The sequence below is a fragment of the Phocoena phocoena genome, chromosome 13, assembly GCF_963924675.1.
Source record: "Phocoena phocoena chromosome 13, mPhoPho1.1, whole genome shotgun sequence".
Taxonomy (NCBI): Eukaryota; Metazoa; Chordata; class Mammalia; order Artiodactyla; family Phocoenidae; genus Phocoena; species Phocoena phocoena.
Genome location: NC_089231.1, coordinates 22,390,272 through 22,412,785, shown reverse-complemented (window position 1 = coordinate 22,412,785; position 22,514 = coordinate 22,390,272). Strand labels below are relative to the sequence as shown.

Sequence of the window (22,514 nt, the reverse complement as noted above, 5' to 3'; positions counted from 1 at the left end):
TTAGTGAGTATAGGGAAGGAGTCACAGAAGTTACATTTGTTCTGGGCTTCCAAGCATAGGTATGTTTCACAAATCCACTTTGAAATTAATACAGACAATAGAATTTACTTGTTGTATGTGTTTCACATAGAGTTAATATGGTGTACACTCTGATGTATGTGTATACATATGTGTATGTATTTCTATGTTTTTATTAACAAACTATACATGTATTTATATCTTATATCTTTATGTTATTTGTAGACAGTCTATAGTTGGGGCCAGCATTTTTATTCATTCTGAAAAAAATCTGTCTTTTAACTATATTTCAGCATTTATTGATATAGATGATAGATCATCTTGCAGTTTGTTTTCTATTTGTTCCACCTGACTTTGCTGTTCCTTTTTCTCTTTTTCTGCCTGCTTATGGATTAACTGATTATTTTTTATAATTCTCTTATCTTTGATACTATCCCATTAATTAAACCTGTTGGAAAACTTTTAGTGATTTTCCTGGAGTATACTGCATATGTTTTTTTAATTTAATTTAATTTATTTTTTATAGAGCAGGTTCTTATTAGTTATCCATTTTATACATATTAGTGTATATATGTTAATCCCAATCTCCCAACTCATCCCACCACCATGCCCCGCCCCCCGCCACTTTTCCCCGTTGGTGTCCATACATTTGTTCTCTACATCAGAGTCTCTATTTATGCCCTGCAAACTGGTTCATCTGTACCATTTTTCTAGGTTCCACATATATGTGTTAATATATGTTATTTGTTTTTCTCTTTCTGACTTACTTCACTCTGTATGACAGTCTCTAGATCTATCCATGTCTCTACAAATGACCCAATTTCGTTCCTTTTTATGGCTGAGTAATATTCCATTGTATATATGTACCACATCTTCTTTACCCATTCGTCAATGGGCATTTAGGTTGCTTCCATGACCTGGCTATTGTAAATAGTGCTGCAGTGAACACTGGGGTGCCTATGTCTTTTTGAATTATGGTTTTCTCTGGGTATATTTCCAGTAGTGGGATTGCTGGTTCATATGGTAATTATATTTTTAGTTTCCTAAGGAACTATACCACATATGTTTTTATTATTTACAGCCTATCTTCAAATAATATTATAAGTTATTTTACTTCCAATTGCTCACTTTCTTAATTTTTGCTTTTTTTATCATACATTTCATTTTTATATACTCCATATACCCAAAATACATTGCTATTATTTTTTGCCATAATTATCTTTAGAATGATTAAAAATGAGAAAAATGGGTCCTTTATATTTACCTGCTTTTGAGATATTTACAATAATTTTATTATTTTTTAACAGATCCCTGTCTCTGTAATGCAGATCTCCAGGTAATAAACTCTTTAAAAAAATTTCTGTCTAAAATGAGTTTATTCATTTTTTAAAGATATTTTCACTGAGTTTGAAATTCTTTCCTCACCATAAAGAAGTTATGCCATTGTCTTGTAAAGTGTGTAATTTTTGACAAGTCTGCTATAATTTTTATATTTCTTTCATGCTTGAAATTCTGGCTGCCTCCAAAAATGTTACCTTTGATTTTTAGTACTTGGAATAGGAAGCATTTTAAGCTTTTTCCTGTTTGATATTTATCTCATTTGTGGTTCTCTGAGATTCTAGAAAATGTTTAGCTATGATTCCTTCAAGTATTTCTTCATTTTCTTTCTCTTCTCTTGGAATTACACTTGTGTTTGGTATTGCCCCTCAGCACTTAGATACTGTGTTCTGGATTTTTCCCCTACTCTGTTTGCTCTTTTAGAGTTTGCAGTTTCTATTCACCTATCGTCAAGTTCACTGATTCTCTCCTTGGTTTTGAGTTCACTGATGAGCCTGTGGCAATCTTCTTAATATTTATTACCATGTTTTTTTATGCCTAGCATTCTCATTTTACTCTTTTCTTGCTTCTTTCTTTTACATCTTTATTGGAGTATAATTGCAATACAATGGTGTGTTAGTTTCTGCTTCATAACAAAGTGAATCAGTTATACATATACATATGTTCCCATATCTCTTCCCTCTTGCGTCTCCCTCCTTCTCACCCTCACTATCCCACCCCTCCAGACTGTCACAAAGCACCGAGCTGATCTCCCTGTGCTATGTGGCTGCTTCCCACTAGCTATCTACCTTACACTTGGTAGTGTATATATGTCCATGCCTCTCTCTCGCTTTATCAGAGCTTACCCTTCCCGCTCCCCATATCCTCAAGTCCATTCTCTAATAGGTCTGTATCTTTATTCCTGTCTTACCCCTAGGTTCTTCATGACAATTTTTCTTCTTAAATTCCATATATATGTGTTAGCATACAGTATTTGTCTTTCTCTTTCTGACTTACTTCACTCTGTATGACAGACTCTAGGTCTATCCACCTCATTACAAATAGCTCAATTTAGTTTCTTTTTAAGGCTGAGTAATATTCCATTGTATATATGTGCCACATCTTCTTTATCCATTCATCCGATGATGGACACTTAGGTTGTTTCCATCTCTGGGCTATTGTAAATAGAGCTGCAATGAACATTTTGGTACATGATCTTTTTGAATTATGGTTTTCTCAGGGTATATGCCCAGTAGTGGGATTGCTGGGTCATATGGTAGTTCTATTTGTAGTTTTTTAAGGAACCTCCATACTTTTCTCCATAGTGGCTTTACCAATTCACATTCCCACCAGCAGTGCAAGAGTGTTTCCTTTTCTCCACACCCTCTCCAGCATTTATTGTTTCTAGATTTTTTGATGATGGCCATTCTGACTGGTGTGAGATGATATCTCATTGTAGTTTTGATTTGCATTTCTCTAATGATTAATGATGATGAGCATTCTTTCATGTGTTTCTTGGCAGTCTGTATATTTTCTTTGGAGAAATGTCTATTTAGGTCTTCTGCACATTTTTGGATTGCGTTGTTTGTTTTTTTCTTATTGAGCTGAATGAACTGCTTATAAATTTTGGAGATTAATACTTGGTCAGTTGCTTCATTTGCAAATATTTTCTCCCATTCTGAGGGTTGTCTTTTGGTCTTGTTTATGGTTTCCTTTGCTGTGCAAAAGCTTTGAAGTTTCATTACGTCCCATTTGTTTGTTTTTCTTTTTATTTCCATTTCTCTAGGAAGTGGGTCAAAAAGGATCTTGCTGTGATTTATGTATAGAGTGTTCTGCCTATGTTTTCCTCTAAGAGTTTGATAGTTTCTGGCCTTACATTTAGGTCTTTAATCTATTTTGAGCTTATTTTTGTGTATGGTGTTAGGGAGTGATCTAATCTCATACTTTTACATGTACCTGTCCAGTTTTCCCAGCACCACTTATTGAAGAGGCTGTCCTTTCTCCACTGTACATCCCTGCCTCCTTTATCAAAGACAAGATGACCATATGTGCGTGGGTTTATCTCTGGGCTTTCTATCCTGTTCCACTGGTCTATCTTTCTGTTTTTGTGCCAGTACCATACTGTCTTGATTACTGTAGCTTTGTAGTATAGTCTGAAGTCAGGGAGCCTGATTCCTCCAGCTCCATTTTTCGTTCTCAAGATTGCTTTGGCTATTCGGGGTCTTTTGCATTTCTGTACAAATTATGAAATTTTTTCTTCTAGTTCTGTGAAAAATGCCAGTGGTAGTTTGATAGGGATTGCATTGAATCTGTAGATTGCTTTGGGTAGTAGAGTCATTTTCACAATGCTGATTCTTCCCATCCAAGAACATGGTATATCTCTCCATCTATTTGTATCCTCTTTAATTTCTTTCATCAGTGTCTTATAATTTTCTGCATACAGGTCTTTTGTCTCCTTAGGTAGGTTTATTCCTAGATATTTTATTCTTTTTGTTGCAATGGTAAATGGGAGTGTTTTCTTGATTTCACTTTCAGATTTTTCATCATTAGTGTATAGGAATGCCAGAGATTTCTATGCATTATTTTTATATCCTGCTACTTTACCAAATTCATTGATTAGCTCTAGTAATTTTCTGGTAGCATCTTTAGGATTCTCTATGTATAGTATCATGTCATCTGCAAACAGTGACAGCTTTACTTCTTCTTTTCCAATTTGGATTCCTTTTATTTCCTTTTCTTCTCTGACTGCTGTGGCTAAAACTTCCAAAACTGTGTTGAATAAGAGTGGTGAGAGTGTGCAACCTTGTCTTATTCCTGATCTTAGTGGAAATGCTTTCAGTTTTTCATCATTCAGGACAATGTTGGCTGTGGGTTTGTCATATATGGCCTTTATTATGTTGAGGAAAGTTCCCTCTATGCCTACTTTCTGCAGGGCTTTTTATCGTAAATGGGTGTTGAATTTTGTCGAGAGCTTTCTCTGCATCTATTGAGATGAACATGTGGTTTTTCTCCTTCAATTTGTTAATATGGTGTATCACGTTGATTGATTTGCGTATATTGAAGAATCCTTGCATTCCTGGAATAAACCCCAATTGATCATGGTGTATGATCCGTTTAATGTGCTGTTTGCCAGTATTTTGTTGAGGATTTTTGCATCTATGTTCATCAGTGATATTGGCCTGTAGTTTTCTTTCTTTGTGACATCCTTGTCTGGTTTTGGTATCAAGGTGATGGTGGCCTCGTAGAATGAGTTTGGGAGTGCTCCTCTCTCTGCTATATTTTGGAAGAGTTTGAGAAGGATAGGTGTTAGCTCTTCTCTAAATGTTTGATAGAATTTGCCTGTGAAGCCATCTGGTCCTGGGCTTTTGTTTGTTGGAAGATTTTAAATCACAGTTTCAATTTCAGTGCTTGTGATTGGTCTGTTCATATTTTCCATTTCTTCCTGATTCAGTCTTGGCAGGTTGTGCATTTCTAAGATTTTGTCCATTTCTTCCAGGTTGTCCATTTTATTGGCATAGAGTTGCTTGTAGTAATCTCTCATGATCTTTTGTATTTCTGCAGTGTCAGTTGTTACTTCTTTTTCATTTCTAATACTATTGATTTGAGTCTTCTCCCTTTTTTTCTTGATGAGTCTGGCTAATGGTTTATCAATTTTGTTTATCTTCTCAAAGAACCGGCTTTTAGTTTTATTGATCTTTGCTATTGTTTCCTTCATTTCTTTTTCATTTATTTCTGATCTGATTTTTATGATTTCTTTCCTTCTGCTAACTTTCGGGTTTTTTTGTTCTTCTTTCTCTAATTGCTTTAGGTGCAAGGCTAGGTTGTTTATTCGAGATGTTTCCTGTTTCTTAAGGTAGGATTGTATTGCTATAAACTTCCCTCTTAGAAGTGCTTTTGCTGCATCCCATAGGTTTTGGGTCATCGTGTCTCCATTGTCATTTGTTTCCAGGCATTTTTCTATTTCCTCTTTTATTTCTTCAGTGATCACTTCGTTATTAAGTAGTGTATTGTTTAGCCTCCATGTGTTTGTATTTTTTACAGATCTTTTCCTGTAATTGATATCTAGTCTCATAGCATTGTGGTCGGAAAAGATACTTGATACAATTTCAGTTTTCTTAAATTTACCAAGGCTTGATTTGTGACCCAAGATATGATCTATCCTGAAGAATGTTCCATGAGCACTTGAGAAAAATGTGTATTCTGTTGTTTATGAATGGAATGTCCTATAAATATCAATTAAGCCCATCTTGTTCAATGTATCATTTAAAGCTTATGTTTCCTTATTTATTTTCATTTTGGATGATCTGTCCGTTGGTGAAAGTGGGGTGTTAAAGTCCCCTACTATAAACGTGTTACTGTTGATTTCCCCTTTTATGGCTGTTAGTATTTGCCTTATGTATTGAGGTGCTCCTATGTTGGGTGCATAAATATTTACAATTGTTATATCTTCTTCTTGGATTGATCCCTTGATCATTATGTAGTGTCCTTCTTTGTCTCTTCTAATAGTCTTTATTTTAAAGTCTATTTTGTCTGATATGAGAATTGCTACTGCAGCTTTCTTTTGGTTTCCATTTGCATGGAATATCTTTTTCCATCCCCTTACTTTCAGTCTCTGTGTGTCTCTAGGTCTGAAGCGGGTCCTTTGTAGACAGCATATATATGGATCTTGTTTTTGTATCCATTCAGCCAATCTGTGTCTTTTGGTGGGAGCATTTAGTCCATTTACATTTAAGGTAATTATCAATATGTATATTCTTATTCCCATTTTCTTAATTGTTTTGGGTTCGTTATTGTAGGTCTTTTCCTCCTCTTGTGTTTCTTGCCTAGAGAGGTTCCTTTAGTATTTGTTGTAAAGCTGGTTTGGTGGTGCTGAACTCTCTCAGCTTTTGCTTGTCTCTAAAGGTTTTAATTTCTCCATCAAATCTGAATGAGATCCTTGCTGGGTAGAGTAATCTTGGTTGCAGGTTTTTCTCCTTCATCACTTTAAATATGTCCTGCCAGTCCTTTCTGGGTTGCAGAGTTTCTACTGAAAGATCAGCTGTTAACCTTATGGGGATTCCCTTGTGTGTTGTTTTTCCCTTGCTGGTTTTAATATATTTTCTTTGTATTTAATTTTTGACAGTTTGATTAATATGTGTCTTGGCATATTTCTCCTTGGATTTATTGTATGGGACTCTCTTTGCTTCCTGGACTTGATTAACTATTTCCTTTCCCATATTAGGGAAGTTTTCAACTATAATCTCTTCAAATATTTTCTCAGTCCCTTTCTTTTTCTCTTCTTCTTCTGGAACCCCTATAATTCGAATATTGGTGTGTTTAATGTTGTCCCAGCGGTCTCTGAGACTGTCCTCAGTTCTTTTCATTCTTTTTTATTTATTCTGCTCTGCAGTATTTATTTCTACTGTTTTATCTTCCAGGTCACTTATCTGTTCTTCTGCCTCAGTTATTCTGCTATTGATCCCATCTAGAGTATTTTTAATTTCATTTATTGTGTTGTTCATCTTTGCTTGTTTCATCTTTAGTTCTTCTAGGTCCTTGTTAAATGTTTCTTGCATTTTGTCTATTCTATTTCCAAGATTTTGGATCATCTTTACTATCATTACTCTGAATTCTTTTTCAGGTACAACGCCTATTTCCTCTTCATTTGTTAGGTCTGGTGGGTTTTTATCTTGCTCTTTCAACTGCTGTGTGTTTTTCTGTCTTCTCATTTTGCTTATCTTACTGTGCTTGGGGTCTCCTTTTGGCAGGCTGCAGGTTCGTAGTTACTGTTGTTTTTGGTGTCTGTCCCCGGTAGCTAAGGTTGGTTCAGTGGGTTGTGTAGGCTTCCTGGTGGAGGGGACTAGTGCCTGTGTTCTGGTGGATGAGGCTGGATCTTGTCTTTCTGGTGGGCAAGTCCACGTCTGTTGGTGTGTTTTGGGGTGTCTGTGGACTTATTATGATTTTAGGCAGCCTCTCTGCTAATTAGGTGGGGTTGTGTTCCTGTCTTGCTAGTTGTTTGGCATAGGGTGTCCAGCACTGTAGCTTGCTGGTCGTTGAGTGAAGCTGGCTGCTGGTGTTGAGATGGAGATATCTGGGATATTTTCGCTGTTTGATATTACGTGGAGCTGGGAGGTGTCTTGTGGACCAGTGTTCTGAAGTTGGCTCCCCCACCTCAGAGGCACAGCACTGACTCCTGGCTGCAGCACCAAGAGCCTTTCATCCACACGGCTCCTCAATGTGGGATGATTCGTTGTCTATTCAGGTATTCCACAGATGCAGGCACATCAAGTTGATTGTGGAGCTTTAAGCCGCTGCTCCTGAGGCTGCTGGGAGAGATTTCCCTTTCTCTTCTTTGTTCTCACAGCTCCCAGGGCCTCAGCTTTGGATTTGGCCCCGCCTCTGCGTGTAGGTCGCTGGAGGCGTCTGTTCTTCAATCAGACAGGAGGGGGTTAAAGGCGCAGCTGCTTCAGGGACTCTGGCTCACTCAGGCCGTGGGAAGGGAGGGGCACGTAGTGCGGGGCGGGCCTGTGGCGGCATTGGCCGGCGTGACATCGCACCAGCCTGAGGCGCGCTGTGCGTTCTACCGGGGAAGTTGTCCCTGGATCCTGGGACCCTGGCAGTGGCGGGCTGCACAGGCTCCCTGGAAGGGAGGTGTGGATAGTGATCTGTGCTCGCACACAGGCTCCTTGGTGGCGGCAGCAGCGGACTTAGCATCTCATGCCCATCTCTGGGGTCCGCGCTTTTAGCCGCGGCTCGCGCCCGTCTCTGGAGCTCCTTTAAGCAGCGCGCTTAATCCCCTCTCCTCGCGCACCAGGAAACAAAGAGGGAAGAAAAAGTCTCCTGCCTCTTCGGCAGCTCCAGACTTTTCCCCAGACTCCCTCCCGGCTAGCTGTGGCGCACTAACCCCTTCAGGCCGTGTTCATGCCGCCAACCCCAGTCCTCTCCCTGCGGTCTGACGGAAGCCAAGCCTCAGCTCCCAGCCCCGCCACCCTGGCGGGCGAGCAGATGAGCCTCTCGGGATGGTGAGTACCTGTCGGCGCCAATCCTCTGTGCGGGAATCTCTCCGCTTTGCCCTCCGCACCCCTGTTGCTGCGCTCTCCTCCATGGCTTCGAAGCTTCCCCCCTCTGCCACCCACAGTTTCTGCCCGCGAAGGGGCTTCCTAGTGTGTGGAAACATGTCCTCCTTCACGGCTCCCTCCCGCTGGTGCAGGACCCGTCCTTATTCTTTTGTCTCTGTTTATTCTTTTTTCTTTTGTCCTACCCAGGTACGTGGCGGGGGGGGGGGGGGTTCTTGCCTTTTGGGAGGTCTGAGGTCTTCTGCCAGCATTCAGTAGGTGTTCTGTAGGAGTTGTTCCACGTGTAGATGTATTTCTGGTGTATCTGTGGGGAGGAAGGTGATCTCCGCGTCTTACTCTTCCGCCATCTTCCTCATTGTGCTCTTTATTATAGTTTCTGTTTCCGTTAAAGTTTCCCATTTCCTCATGCACGATATCCACTTTTCCCCCTAACGTATTAATTATATTTAACTATGGTAATAATTGTTTTTTAATTCCATGTTTAATAGTTCAACATACGATCATTTGTGATTCTGATTCTTTTTATTTTATTTCCTTTTGATAGTGGGCTGTTTGCACTTGCTTTTTGTATGTCTTGTTTTTTTTGAGCAAATGTTAGATATTGTGTGTAAGAATAGAGATGGAGGTAAGAATATATATGTCCTCTATTGGGCACATCTCTTTTTCTGCTACGCTACTATGGTAGGATGTTGACTCAATTTAGTCAGTAATTGAGCTGGATTTGGATTTTGTTGTTGTTATTCTTACCCTCCATGCAGATTGACTTCAAGTTTCTTAATACTTTTTACTTAGGATAGAGTTTGGTTTGCTGGAGGTTTTTCCTCAGCGTTCCTCCTGATCATCAAATTTGGCCTCCCCTATACACTTTCTTCCTCAAAAAAATCTCTCTGTCTATGCTCCTGACCTTCCTCTGCCAGCAGAGTGCTGTTGGTTGTTACTTTGTACTTGATAGCCTGGTAGTTAGGGCAAGGAATCCTCCTGGTAATCTTGGTGCAGCCTCAGACTCAATCAGGCCCAGTGTGCGAGTCTTAGGAATATGTTTGTCTCAGTGATCCTGCCTCTCCCCAAGAAGTAGGCCACCCATGATCTGAACCCAGGATGGTTTCTCACTTGTCTCCAATACATTCTGTTCTTCACAGGCAGCTGCAAGGGATCTTCAACTGTGCCCTGGGGCCATAGTCTTTGGTGCCTTTCCCCAGCAGCTTAAAGCGCTTTTTTCTGAAGGGAAAAGTATGCAAGCAGGGCTTTTCTGACTTTCCCCTCCTTGAGGCTCACAGTGAGGCTAAGATTTTCCCACATTGCCTTCAGTCTTTTGCATGAGCCTTCATGGAGGCCTGGGAAGAAAAGCCTGAGACGGACAGTTCATGTTGTGTTTGTGGCTCCCTGCAACCAGGGTTTCTATACCTTCATGCTTTTTCACATTCAGCATCTAGCAATTCATTAAAAATTTGAGCCAAATTCTTTGTGTCCACTTGTATGGTGGCCCCATCTTCCTCTTATGCTCTGCCACAGATAAACCAGTGCTTGACTTTATAATATTTTGGCTAACTGCCTGCGCTACAACTCAAGCTCCCTGACGTACTCAAAAAATTTTTGTAACTTTACAGATTAAATGGTTTTTTCTATTTGTTATGGTGGGAATAATGTTCTTCCTGACTTTCGAATCATTTTCTAAGGCTTAACTACAGTATCTAGTTTATAACAAACTGAGTTATGATTATGCTGTGAATTTATATGAAATTACTTTGTCAAATTATTCCTAAGCACATTTGATTGAGTATTCTTTTGTGGTTAAAACCAAAACCTCATCCTTAGATAGCTAATGACTTAGGTCATGATCCTGTCTGTCATTTTCTAGCTTAGTGATCTGTGAGCAAGTCACTGGACCTCTTTGTTCCTCAACTTCTCTGTAAAATGAGGATGCTGAGCTAGTGATTTCTGTGGTCCACCATCTACTCTAAGGTCAATGATGCTATATTAATCCCCCTTTATCCACATAATTGTTGTACAGGTATTCTGATTTAACAAAGAAACAATTCAAGAAGAAGCCAATGTTATATACTTTGGCGCTGAATTCTGAGTACAGCAAAGTACTGAATTGTGGAGCTTGAATTTGTTCTTGAAAGAGAGTGATGGTAGACCAAAACAAGGAATAGATGATATATTTTCAGCATGTAGAATTCTAATCCAAAATTGCATTGTCTCTGTCTCTTGCAGAGGGCCTAATTTAGCCACTCTTTAATAGGCTGGATAAGTCACATGCTATTGAGTATATAACTCAAATTATTTTAATAATCATCGTGTGTATGTGTATGAGAAAGGGGAGAGGAAGAGAGAGGGAGAAGCAGACAGACAGAGACACACACACACACACACACACACACACACAGGTACAGGCTATTAAAGAGCTGTGGATTTGGTATGTCTGAGCATCTAAAGAGTTGGAATAAGATCTGAGGTCTCTCACCTTTAACATCAGCGTCTGTTACTGTGTCATGTTCCCTATGTAGGAGTTGCTACTCCCATCACAGAGTTGCTTTAAAGAGTGAGTGCCCTTTGGCTCAAGAACTTTTTAAATGTTAGAGTACATGTTCTCTAAAGCTATCTTTACTGGAGGGCAGGAAATTCAGCACAAAGTTTGGAATCACATTTCATAGAATACAGACCTTAGAAGTATAGTCGCCTCTTTTTTTTAATCCAATGGTTCTGAATAAGAGAGGGCATCTCACTAGCTACATAGAAAGTACAAGAAAGGATTCTTGACCAATGTTAATCCCATTTCGGAACACCTGTAATACTTATATATTACTCAAGTGGTTTAATTGATAAATAAATTAGTATAAATTGACTTAAGGTATAAATAAATTTTTCATATTTCTACCTCTTAAATGCTCAGCAAATGAATGTTAGGAACATAAACACTCAGCAAATATGTTTTAAAGCTTAATTTTGTTGAGATTTTTAACCTTCTTGACAATTAGAGCAGTATCTTCTTTATTTTAAAATAAATGTCTGTTGACCAACGATTGTTCCAAGCATTTTTCTAGACACTGGAGAACTAAATGAAACGGACAAATTCCCTGTCTGCAAGGAGCTGAAGACATGTGATAAATAAACAAAAACATTCAAACGGTGAGAGATTCTATGAAAAAAAAAAAGAAACAGGATGAGGGAGTCTAGACAGTCACTCGAGAGGGGTGTGCCTTATTTTTATACAAGGAAGTCTTCTCTGAATAAGTAACATCTGAACAGAGAGCTGATGAAAATAAAGGAGCGAGCCATGAAGATCTCTGCAAGATAGTTCCCATGGTGATATTGTACAATTGCACATATAATATGATAAAATATTGCATTGGATTGAATTCATGAATATTAATAGGCTAGAAAAGGTTGAGGTTATTGTGCTATCTCTGTTTGCTCTTGATTAGGAATTTGAGATCATTTGTGAAGAAACCCGCTTTTCCTGTTTCCCGGATTCAGAGACAATAGACATTGAGAATTTGTTTCTTAGGAGGCTGATCTTACTAATACGACTCCCAGTGAGCAAGCCTCTTCTTTCAGAAGGTTGAGATTATCTGAGAGGTGAAAATATAGCTCCTGATACACTGAATTCAAATGGAAAAAGTAGTGGAATGAAAGAAAAGGGCACAGTCCCGGATAGTGTATGAGGTGGGTAGTATCAAGTGGAAAGTAGAGTAAGCAGAAGACTTGCTTTAAAGATCCCAAACAAGAAAACAAATTCAAACAGAGACAGTGGGCTCCAAGGTGTGACAGCTAATTTACCAGGAAAACAAGGATTCAGGAACATGGGAGTTACATTTTAAAGCCGTTGAAGAGAACCCATCAGTGGGAAGGGGGTAATAAAATCAAAGGTGTAGACAGACCTAGGTCTCCTTGGCCCATAGAAGGTCAAGCGCTGATGCCAGTCCCCTGAGTGAGGAGGGATTTTTCCTAGTTTAATTGCACATACAGTAATACAAGCTCTTTTAGTTATGAATGTTTTATTTATGTTCATACTACATTAATTGTCATTTCATTAAGGAAATAGAGAGTAATCGGTAGGAGCACTGACTTTGGAGTCAGACTTCTTGGTTTTGAAGCCTGGCTCTGCCCCGTCTAGTTATGTGACCTCAGCTCAAGCTTCCCCATCTCTCTATGTCTCACTTTCCCCATCTGTAAAATAGAATCATAATAGCACACATCTCCTTGGGTTATCGTGAGGATTAAATTAATTAAAATATCCAATGCATTTAGATAATATTGGTGTTGTTTATATTTATCCCTTTTGATTATGCTTCAATTTAGGAAGCTAAGCATAATATTGTTTAGCACGATACCTGGGTGTGCAAGGACCTTGCTATCCTTGTTCACTACTTTGACGTCTAGGCTGAGAATGACAATTTGCTTGAATCTACCTGTATGTAATGACTGGATGCAAAAGGGGCTGCGGTATAACCATTTTTTTGAAACTTAAAGAGGGATGACAACAATTGCACAATTACAGTTTCACCATTAATCACTAAAATATGTCAGCAGTCTCAGGCTACCTGAAGATTAGAATGATACAGGTGTTACTTAAAATAACAGAAGCTCTATCAGGAGAGGTACCGTGTCTATCCTGATTGCTCTTGTAGCTCAGCATCAAGTTCAGTGTAGAAGCTCAGCAAAGACTTGTTAAAAGAATAAATACATGTGTATTTTCACCAGCGTACCCAAACTTAGAAACCCAAGGGTCACCATTAACAGTTAGGCCTGGCCCAACTGACGTCAGAATGACCTTCAGATCCAGATTTCAAAATATAAGACAGAACCAGTCACATTTAGAACAAGAAAATCTCTAATGCTGGAGTGCTGTCACCTGGCTTTCATCATTAACCTTATTCAACGTGCTTGGATTATTATAATCAAATGGTCATTTTTTAAAAAAGTAAGTTGCCCCTCAAATATAAGAACTGGTCCACTGGTCCATAAGTTTAAACACATTTAAACTAATGTGTTTGGGGTGGTGAAGGGCCTCTTCTAAACTAGGTCTCAGACAGCTGCAATTTTAACACTGGGGACGTAGGAACAGACTTCCAAAGCAGCCATTTGAAAGGGTGAAGGTGCGGACACTCCTTTGGATGTGCAATTTCTAGAATGTTTGTTAGGAGCTCATTCATGCTATCGTTATGCCTCACATTGCATCTGTGAAAGAATTTTAGTCTAAAATAGAACCAGAGGATATGAATAGAAAATTTCATGCACGTGCCCTCAGGAGAACAAAACTCAAGGACTGAGAGACTGACTTACAGAAAACTGATAATATTGGAATTTTCTTAGACAATAGGAAGCTAGTCAAGGGTTGCCTCATTTCAACCTTGGGAAATTTCACTTATGGTTTCCAGAGGCATGCACAAGGAATGACCCAGGTTGGGTTGGTCCCAGAAAATAAGCTGAATTGAACTTTGTATGTAGCAGACTGTTTTTGTCTGCTCAGGGAATTTTCAAAGCTGGTCTCTATTTGTTTTGATGTTAACAGACTAAACTCTCTACTCTCTACCTGCCCTGCCCATAAATACAGCCTATTCCAAACCCTCAACGGACCTGCCTGTAGCTTGCTACAGTTGGCATGTCCTGAATTGTAATTCCATTGCTATTCCCAGATAAACTCATCTTTCTGACAATTTTGAGCTTACCTCATTTTACCTTTTCATTGAGTTGATACATCTCTGAGAAGAACAAATGAAAAAAGGTGTGAATTTAGAGTGAATGAGTGAATCACTGCAAAGCTCTGAAAATCTCTGGAACTCTTGAGAAAGTATGTGTGAATATTGGTAAGTTGAACTTTTTTTCAGTGGGTACATTATCCAGCTGGAATTATCTTTTAAAATCCATCCTATGCATTTTGTGAGAGAGAACAATTTTACTTCCGGTTGAGTTTCCTGTTTCATGATTTAAATGATTTATGAATGAAGGCTCTACGTTCAGACATATTGGCCCTTGGCAGGTTGGTGGTCCAATCCATTCTCAGGAATTAGATGATGAATTCAATTTTCAGGCCAAAAAGAAATTACCATTTAGCATCAACTAATATGACAATTTAAAAACGGAATTGACCTCAAAATGTTTAGTATAGTGTTCAGTATGGACAAAGATACAATAGTTATTCTCTAGAGCCAATGGTCCACTTTGAGTGCCGCAGACTCACCTGGGCATCTGACTCAGTAGGTATGGGTCGGGCTGGAGAATTTGCATTTCTAACAGGTTCCCAGGTGCTGCTTGTTCAGAGATCACACTGTGAGCAGCACTGCTCTTTAAAACAAGAAAAAGAAAAAAAGAAAAAGCTATATTTTAGTTGAGCTTAACGTTATCAAACAGATAGAAATTATATCAACATTTCTCAGGCAGGAAATTTGAACTGGGGTTACATTTACATATAGACTAAGGGGTATGGAATATGTAATATTCACACCCCAAATCTTGAATATCAGGTAGCAAAATTAACAATTATACCCCCAAACTCTTGCTTAATAACCAGAAATTCCTGTTGATTGAACATAAAGATAGAGTACATTTCAAATGAGGCCTTCTGGACATTTCAAGTTATTGGTAAAGAAGAGTTCACTTTTAATAAACTAAATGAGCAGTAGTAAATATAAGCAATGAAATCATGCTTAAATCATGATAATTTGCCTGTGCACTGAGAGAATTTAAAAGACTTCTAGGCTAGTCCTTGTGTCTAGAAATCCACAAACTAATGAAAGGAACATGTTCCAAACACATAGAACAAACAGCAACAGTAAGAAGCAATGCATTATTGGGTCCATAATGGGTGGTACTGAGAGTCTGCTTTACAGAATTATACAGAGGGAGGCAGATACTGGGGGCTCAAGTGGCCAGGCTTCACGGAGGACCTGACATGGGCTTTCACCCAGTACTACTCACCAGTGATGCCAAGTAAAACCAAGTATTGAGAAGACTCTGCCCATGCAATTTTTTCTGCCTCAACATTTCCTGTGAGGAACGTTCCCAAAGCAATGAAGCAAGTTAATTAAGATGCCAGCTGCTGCCACAATTTCTGAGCAGACTAGCACCGCACAAGATTTTGGTGTAACTAGCTGGTGTTTGTTCCTGCCTGCAAAAGCTGTGTTTGTACAACTGGGGCAGAGTCCAAAAGGACTGTAAGAAATTAATTAGATCAGTTTGCCAAGCCCTTGTCATCTGGGCCCAGGACCAGGGAACAGGATAAACCCAATGAATACAAATCTGTACCCATACGTAAAAAGATGGTGGTTATGATTATGACTAATATAACGATCCATTTTCACTTTATCAAAGCTTTGATGAATAAATTATTAGCTACAAATAGAACACGGGTCAGGAATTTTATGATGGAATGCGAGAGAGGGGAAATGTTTATCCAGGTATCAGTGGTTCTCTAGCCATAGCCCAGTGTCTCAATAATCACTTGTGATGTTTACAAGCAATAGAGATTCCAGGCTCTCATCCCTGAGTCTGATTCAGAGTATATGGAATGTGTCCTGGAAAACTGTTATCTTTTAACCAGTTCACCTAGTGATTTGGTTTCACAGCCATGTTTGGAAAACATTGATCAAAATACGCACACAAGATGTATATGCAACACTATGCCATGCACGGAAAGTGCTGAAAAGACTTGTAGGCTAGTTTTTGTCTAGAAGCCCACAGTCTGGTGAAATGAACATGATCCAGACATATCGGGTGATCAGCAACAGTCTTAAGCAATACGTTACTGGGGCTATATTGGGTGCTACTGAGTCTGTTTCAGGGCAGGGAGAGAGGAACAGACCATTAAGCTGGAGGTGACCAATTCATTTCCCAGATATCACAGTCAAAGTTGATTGGGGGTCTTTAACTTCTGCTGCAGCATGGCATAGCGGAAGAGTTACCAGGCTTAGTCTTCTTGGTAGGAATTTTTAATACTCAGAGTGCCTAGGGGAGTGTCTGACACAGAGAGGGAGTTCAGTACAGATGTAAACAATCATATGCAAAGCCAGCCTAGTCAGTCATCCAGCATTGCCAGGAGACCCGATGACGTCAGCTCATACAAGTGATGTGCACAGTTCAAATGCTTTATCAAAACACAGACGGGGTTGTCACTGATACTATCATCATTTATATTTTACTTTTTAGCTAATTAGTTCTCTCTGGCCACCACAAATGGCATACTCAATTGGCGTCATTGTGCTATAAGCTGGTATACAGAGAGACTAATACACTGTTACCAGTTTAACATAAAATTCTATATCCTGTGTGACCAGACAGCGAGAAGTTCCCCGCTGAAATGTACTGAATCAGATGCCTCTTACCTGCACCTTAGCCGCTGCTGTGGACCCAGAGCCAAAGAGGTGAGAGCACATCATCATGAGGTCACTCTGTCCTCTCTGCTCACACCTCGTTACTGCACCTACCTCAGCAGATACTTGTAATGAAGTTACAGCTGTAATCTGTACCTTCCTTCATGTAATCTGTGGCTCAGTGTTGGAGGCATACATACTCTGAGTGTGCGGGTGGGAGGCACCCTGAGGGCACAGCACATCTATTACCCTGGAGCATGCGAAACAGGGAAACAAATGATAACAGCAAAATGTTAATGCCGCAAATGAGCTGCAAATGATGATGTAGCACTTGGAGCATTCCAGCTCATCTTGTGATGAGGCCGGGCCTATTGTTAGCTTGATATATAAATGTGCCTTAGAGAAGTCTTGCAGGGATGTTTGTCTCTCAGTGATAGAAAGAACTCATTAGCATATGGAGCGTTCTCTGGTGACAATTACCTGAGGATGCATGTGGACCACCTTTGCGCAGACATTGCAGTGTAACTGTGCTTACGGGGGTATTTTGACAAACAAGGCGAACCTATTATCTTTATCCATGTACAATATAGCAAATCAATTGGACAATTAGTAGTCATAACTTGAATGTACGTAAGGAGGCATCTTGCATCCCAAAGTACTATACCAACAAAATAAGGGCACTAATGATCCACTAGTGAGAGATGGAGCCATTCTCTTCACTATTTCCAGGTGGCAGAAAGAGAATGGCATAACCAGATGCAAGGGAAGAATTCACCAATGGAGAATGAGCTGGAAGCCATAACTGGTTCCATACGTGGCTGCTTGATTGCTACCAAGAAAGGAAACCCCATGTTCCATTTGTTGATCACAGAAAGCAATTGACATCACTAGATAGATTAGATATAACTTTAATTATAGCAAGATAATGGAGTTGAAGCTAATACCAGACTCAATTTCTGTCCCTCTATATTTAAAATGGAATATTTACGGATTTGGGGGGCTGGATAGGAAGGAGGAGACCGCGAGGATCAGAGAGAGAGGGTCTTCATTTTCATACTAAAACGTCTTTCTCCTCACAAGGAAGCCTAATCAGACATCTTGGTTGCACGTCACCATGTGATTGTCAGCACTCCCATGCTGTGACTGGAATAGCTCTTCCGGTCCCCGTGTTCTTGAGTAGGCCCTGTCTCATGCCTCCTTCCATCCTGCTGCAGCACATAAACACAGAACTGTTAACAAAGGCAATTAGTATACATCCCCATCCTGGACAGACGCTCCTAAGTGTTAGTGTTGAAATATATAACTCATAGCACTCTGGACTTTGATAAGTTTCGAGAAGATAATTTTCAAATGATTGAATAACATGGTAATATCTTCTTTCACTATAGATTTATTCATATAAAGTACCTGAGTATTATAAATAGTCGGCTAGTTTTCCCTAAGCAGGGGAGGAATAAAAAACCATCATTAGCACCCTCTTGATAGCACAGGAATAAAGTCCTTTATACTCATACTGTGCCAGAGCATATGGGGGAAAGAGAGCTAGACTTCTGAAGATCCTTATCTTAGGCAAAGACTCTTCTTTGATAGACTCTTTTCTAGAGAACCTCTAGGAAATAATTACTATCCTCAACTTCAGGCATAAATTTCTTTATTTGTGTTCTATGACTTCCTTATTCTATATAAATGTTACCTAACTCTGGTTGATGTTACATTTTCTAAACTATCCACTTGACACTTCTTTGAATTTTATTTATTTTTTTATACAGCAGGTTCTTATTAGTTATCTATTTTATACATATTAGTATATATATGTCAATCCCAATCTCCCAATTCATCCCATCCATTTAGCACTTTTTTTTGCCCATCTAAAAATTATAAATTTTCTCCCTGCTTTAAAAAAAATCTGCTCAATGTATATTAACTTTTGCAGGTTTATTGAAATAATTTTTCTAAAATATTGCTTCTACAATGTCATTTACCCATTATAAAGATTCTCAGGATTTTCTATTGCCTCCCAAATAGAATCCAGATATGCCTTTCTAGATTCCAAAATCTTCTCCAGACTGATGCCAATTCCTCTTCCTAGAATTTTGTTGCCAGTATCTCTGAGGACACACACATCATTCTAATTAGACTGCTTCATTATCATCCCCAGAAACCTCCACTTGCATTCTGGTCTCTGTCTCTTTAGCTCCTATTGCTGTCCACCATTTAGAATATCCACCTCCTTCTAATCCAGTTATCGTATATAAATCTCATGTAGCTTTTAAGATGCCACTAAGCACATATCCTCTGATCTGCAGGAGGTAGGGTACACTTGGTCAGGGCATGAGGCCGAGTAGCCAGGGAGCAAAAGGCCCCAACTGGTGTGGAGGTTTTTAGCATTCTCATGGTGCTTGGGAGATAAAAAGTAGAGTTCGGAACCCATCATAAATGGAAACTCTAGGAAACCATCAAGATTCTCATATGAGTATGTGCTTGAAGTAGGGACAATCCAGAAGTAGGCTGAGCTTTGCAGGGTGCAGATTGGCCTTGAGTTACGTCAGTATAGATTCAACTGAGGTAATACTGCCAGAAGAGAGAATGAGTCCTATCTGAAGGAAAACAAACTTATTCAGAGCTTCTATAAATTTTCGTACATAAACAGGATTCAGTCAATAATTACGAGGCATAAATAAAATGACTGCAAGAGAAGACATAGACAATAGAATCAGACCGACAAGTGACCTAGCTGTTGGAGTTATCAGACACAGTCTTTAAAATTACTATAAGTAATGTATTCAATAAAATAGATGGAAAGATCTTGATTTTACCCAACTTTATAAAAAAGGAATCAAAACTGAAATGCTAGAAGAGAAAAGCTTAATAATGGACATTAGGATTCCAATAGCTTGGTTTAACAGCAGGTTGGGTACAGTTAAGAGATTAGTAAATAGGAAGATAGGTCAGTAAAATATGCCCAGAGAGAAAAAAAAGGATGCAGAATATAGACAAAGAAGTAAAAGACATAGGGATCTGTTGAAAATATACAGAGAATTAGGTTTTCAGAAGGAAAAGAGAAAGACAATGGGAAAAAGTAACATTTGAGGGAATACTATTTAAGTATTTAAGGAAAAATACCAAGCCACATATTCCAGAATCTCTGTGAACACCAAGCAAGATAAATTTTAAAAGGACACATAGATACATTGCTATCTAGTTGCTAATAACCAAAATAAAATATAAAATCCTAAAAACAGCCAGAAGGGGAAAAAGAACCTAAATTTTAAATGAAAAGTAACAAGTGTGACAGCTAAATTCTCAATAGAAATGAAGACTATATAATGACACATTTAAAGTAATTTTTGTTTTGGGGGGCACTGCACGGCTTGCAGGATCTTAGTTCCCCAACCAGACATTGAACCCAGGTCATGGCAGTGAAAGCACCGAGTCCTAACCACTGGACTGCCAGAGAACTCCCTAAAATAACTTTTAAAGTGTTGAAGGAAAATGACCAATAATAATAATTATTCTTAAGGATTACAGTGTATGTAGAATTAAAATACAGGACAATAAAAACACAAGGCTAGAATATGGTTAATGGGGCTAAATTGTTTTTAAAGGATTTTGCATTGTCTGTTTAGTGACAACTCAGACAATGTGGCCTATGTACCATTATTATAACTTCTTAGTAGAATTTCCTACAAGATAGCAGGCTTTATAAGTCAAGGAGATATGTTGTCATCTTCAATGTAGCCACCAAAAGAATAGTTAAGAAATGTTTGACTAAGAAGAAAATAGAGGAAAAATTATAATAATGAAAATACTTGTTAAAGAAAACAAAAAAGGAAAACCTAACAAAGAACAGATGAGACAAATTTTTAAAAATAGATATATAGATTTAAACCCAAATATATCAGTAATTTCATTAAATGTAAATAGACTATTTAAGAAAAAACAATCAGACTAGATTAAAAATAAAAGCAAAAAAACCCCCCTCTAAGCTGCTTAAAAGAGACACATGTTGAATAAAAGAACCCAAAAGTAATAGTTAAAAGATGATAAAAAAGATACACCATGTAAACATCATCTGAATGAAAGCTGAGTATAGCTATGTTTATATGGGGAAAAGTAAATTTTGCGCATTATTAGATATAAAGAGTGACATTTCATAATAAAATGCTTAATCCAACAGGAAAACTTAACAATCCTGAATTTGTGTGCTCCTAATAACTCAAAGACATAAAGCAAAAAAATGAAATTGAACCACACTGTCAATTGTCAAGGTATAATAAAAACATTTTAAACCATAAGAATTCAGAACGTTTATCTCTTATAGACCCTTGCCTTGAAAGATAGTATGTACTAAACAAACGAGGAACTTATCCAAGCAAACAGGTGGCCTCGGATTTAGAAAAAAGCATCCAATGATAACAGCAGTGAACAGGCCTAGAGATGAACCACCCAGATTAGAGTAGAAGGACAACGGCCTCAGTTGAATCTGTATTGAGTTAACTCAAGGCCAATCTGCACCCTGCAAAGCTCAGCCTACTTCTGGATTGTCCCTATTTCAAGCACATACTCATATGAGAATTCTGATGGTTTCCTAGAGTTTCCATTTATGATGGGTTCCGAACTCTACTTTTTATCTCCCAAGCACCATGAGAATGCTAAAAACCTCCACACCAGTTGGGGCCTTTTGCTCCCTGGCTACTCGGCCTCATGCCCTGACCAAGTGTACCCTACCTCCTGCAGATCAGAGGATATGTGCTTAGTGGCATCTTAAAAGCTACATGAGATTTATATACGATAACTGGATTAGAAGGAGGTGGATATTCTAAATGGTGGACAGCAAGAGGAGCTAAAGAGACAGAGACCAGAATGCAAGTGGAGGTTTCTGGGGACGATAATGAATCAGTCTAATTAGACTGACAAATGGGGACACTGATAGAATACCTTGATACAATATCTGTCAGGGAGCTGAAAACATTATTATTTCAAAGACATTGGAGAAAGATAAAAAGACAACAAGGAACTTGCTGTTACAAAAGAAAACATCAAATAAGAAAGGAAATGTAATATATTCATGGTCATCTTATTTCACTCTGCAGTAAATAAAAATGACATAGTTACGCTAATAAAAACCCTTTTATGATGTCAACTGAAAATGACATATCTCCATTACGAGGATGGGGCAAGATGAGGTATATTGCATAAGAGATGTAAATTAGACATCTATTTTAATAAGACAAAGAGAATATTTGCAATTTAGTCAGCAATAAATAGTATGACATGAGTATTATTTGGCATTACAGAGGTAACTGTGGGAAGGAAAAAACCTGAACAAGGCATAGTGTTTGCCTCGGGGGAGCAGGACTGAGTGAGCATGGGTTAATTCAGGAGACAGTCATTTTCATTTATTCATTATTATGTTTAATTATTACTTTGAGATAAAAATTAAATTAAAATATTTTAAGCAGAAAAAGTAACATGCTATTAGAGGAAATCCAAGGGAAAAAAATGATAAAATAAAAATTACCCTAATTCTACCTCCCAGATTGTCCAGTTTTTGGTATATTCCCTCAAGTCATTTATAAAACACACACACAACTAGTTTAAACAAAATTGAAATGATACTGCATCGCAACTTTTTATGCCCCCAATCTTATTATGGACATTTCCCTTTTCTATCTTATAAATCAAAAACGTACAGCTTAACATCTTCCCAGTTTTCTAGCATCTAACTGTTGGGATTTTATTTAACCATTAGCCATTGGTTGAGTATCAAGGTGTTTCTAAATTCAAGAGGATTATAAATAATGTTGCA

The 22,514-nt window shown here is 38.5% G+C and overlaps 1 pseudogene; it reads right to left on the bottom strand.

Annotated features, from left to right (window-relative positions):
* The window catches only part of LOC136132505 (phosphatidylinositide phosphatase SAC2-like), a 45,291-nt pseudogene extending 28,517 nt beyond the window's left edge, over positions 1-16,774 (bottom strand).
* Positions 16,775-22,514: the final 5,740 nt, after the last annotated feature.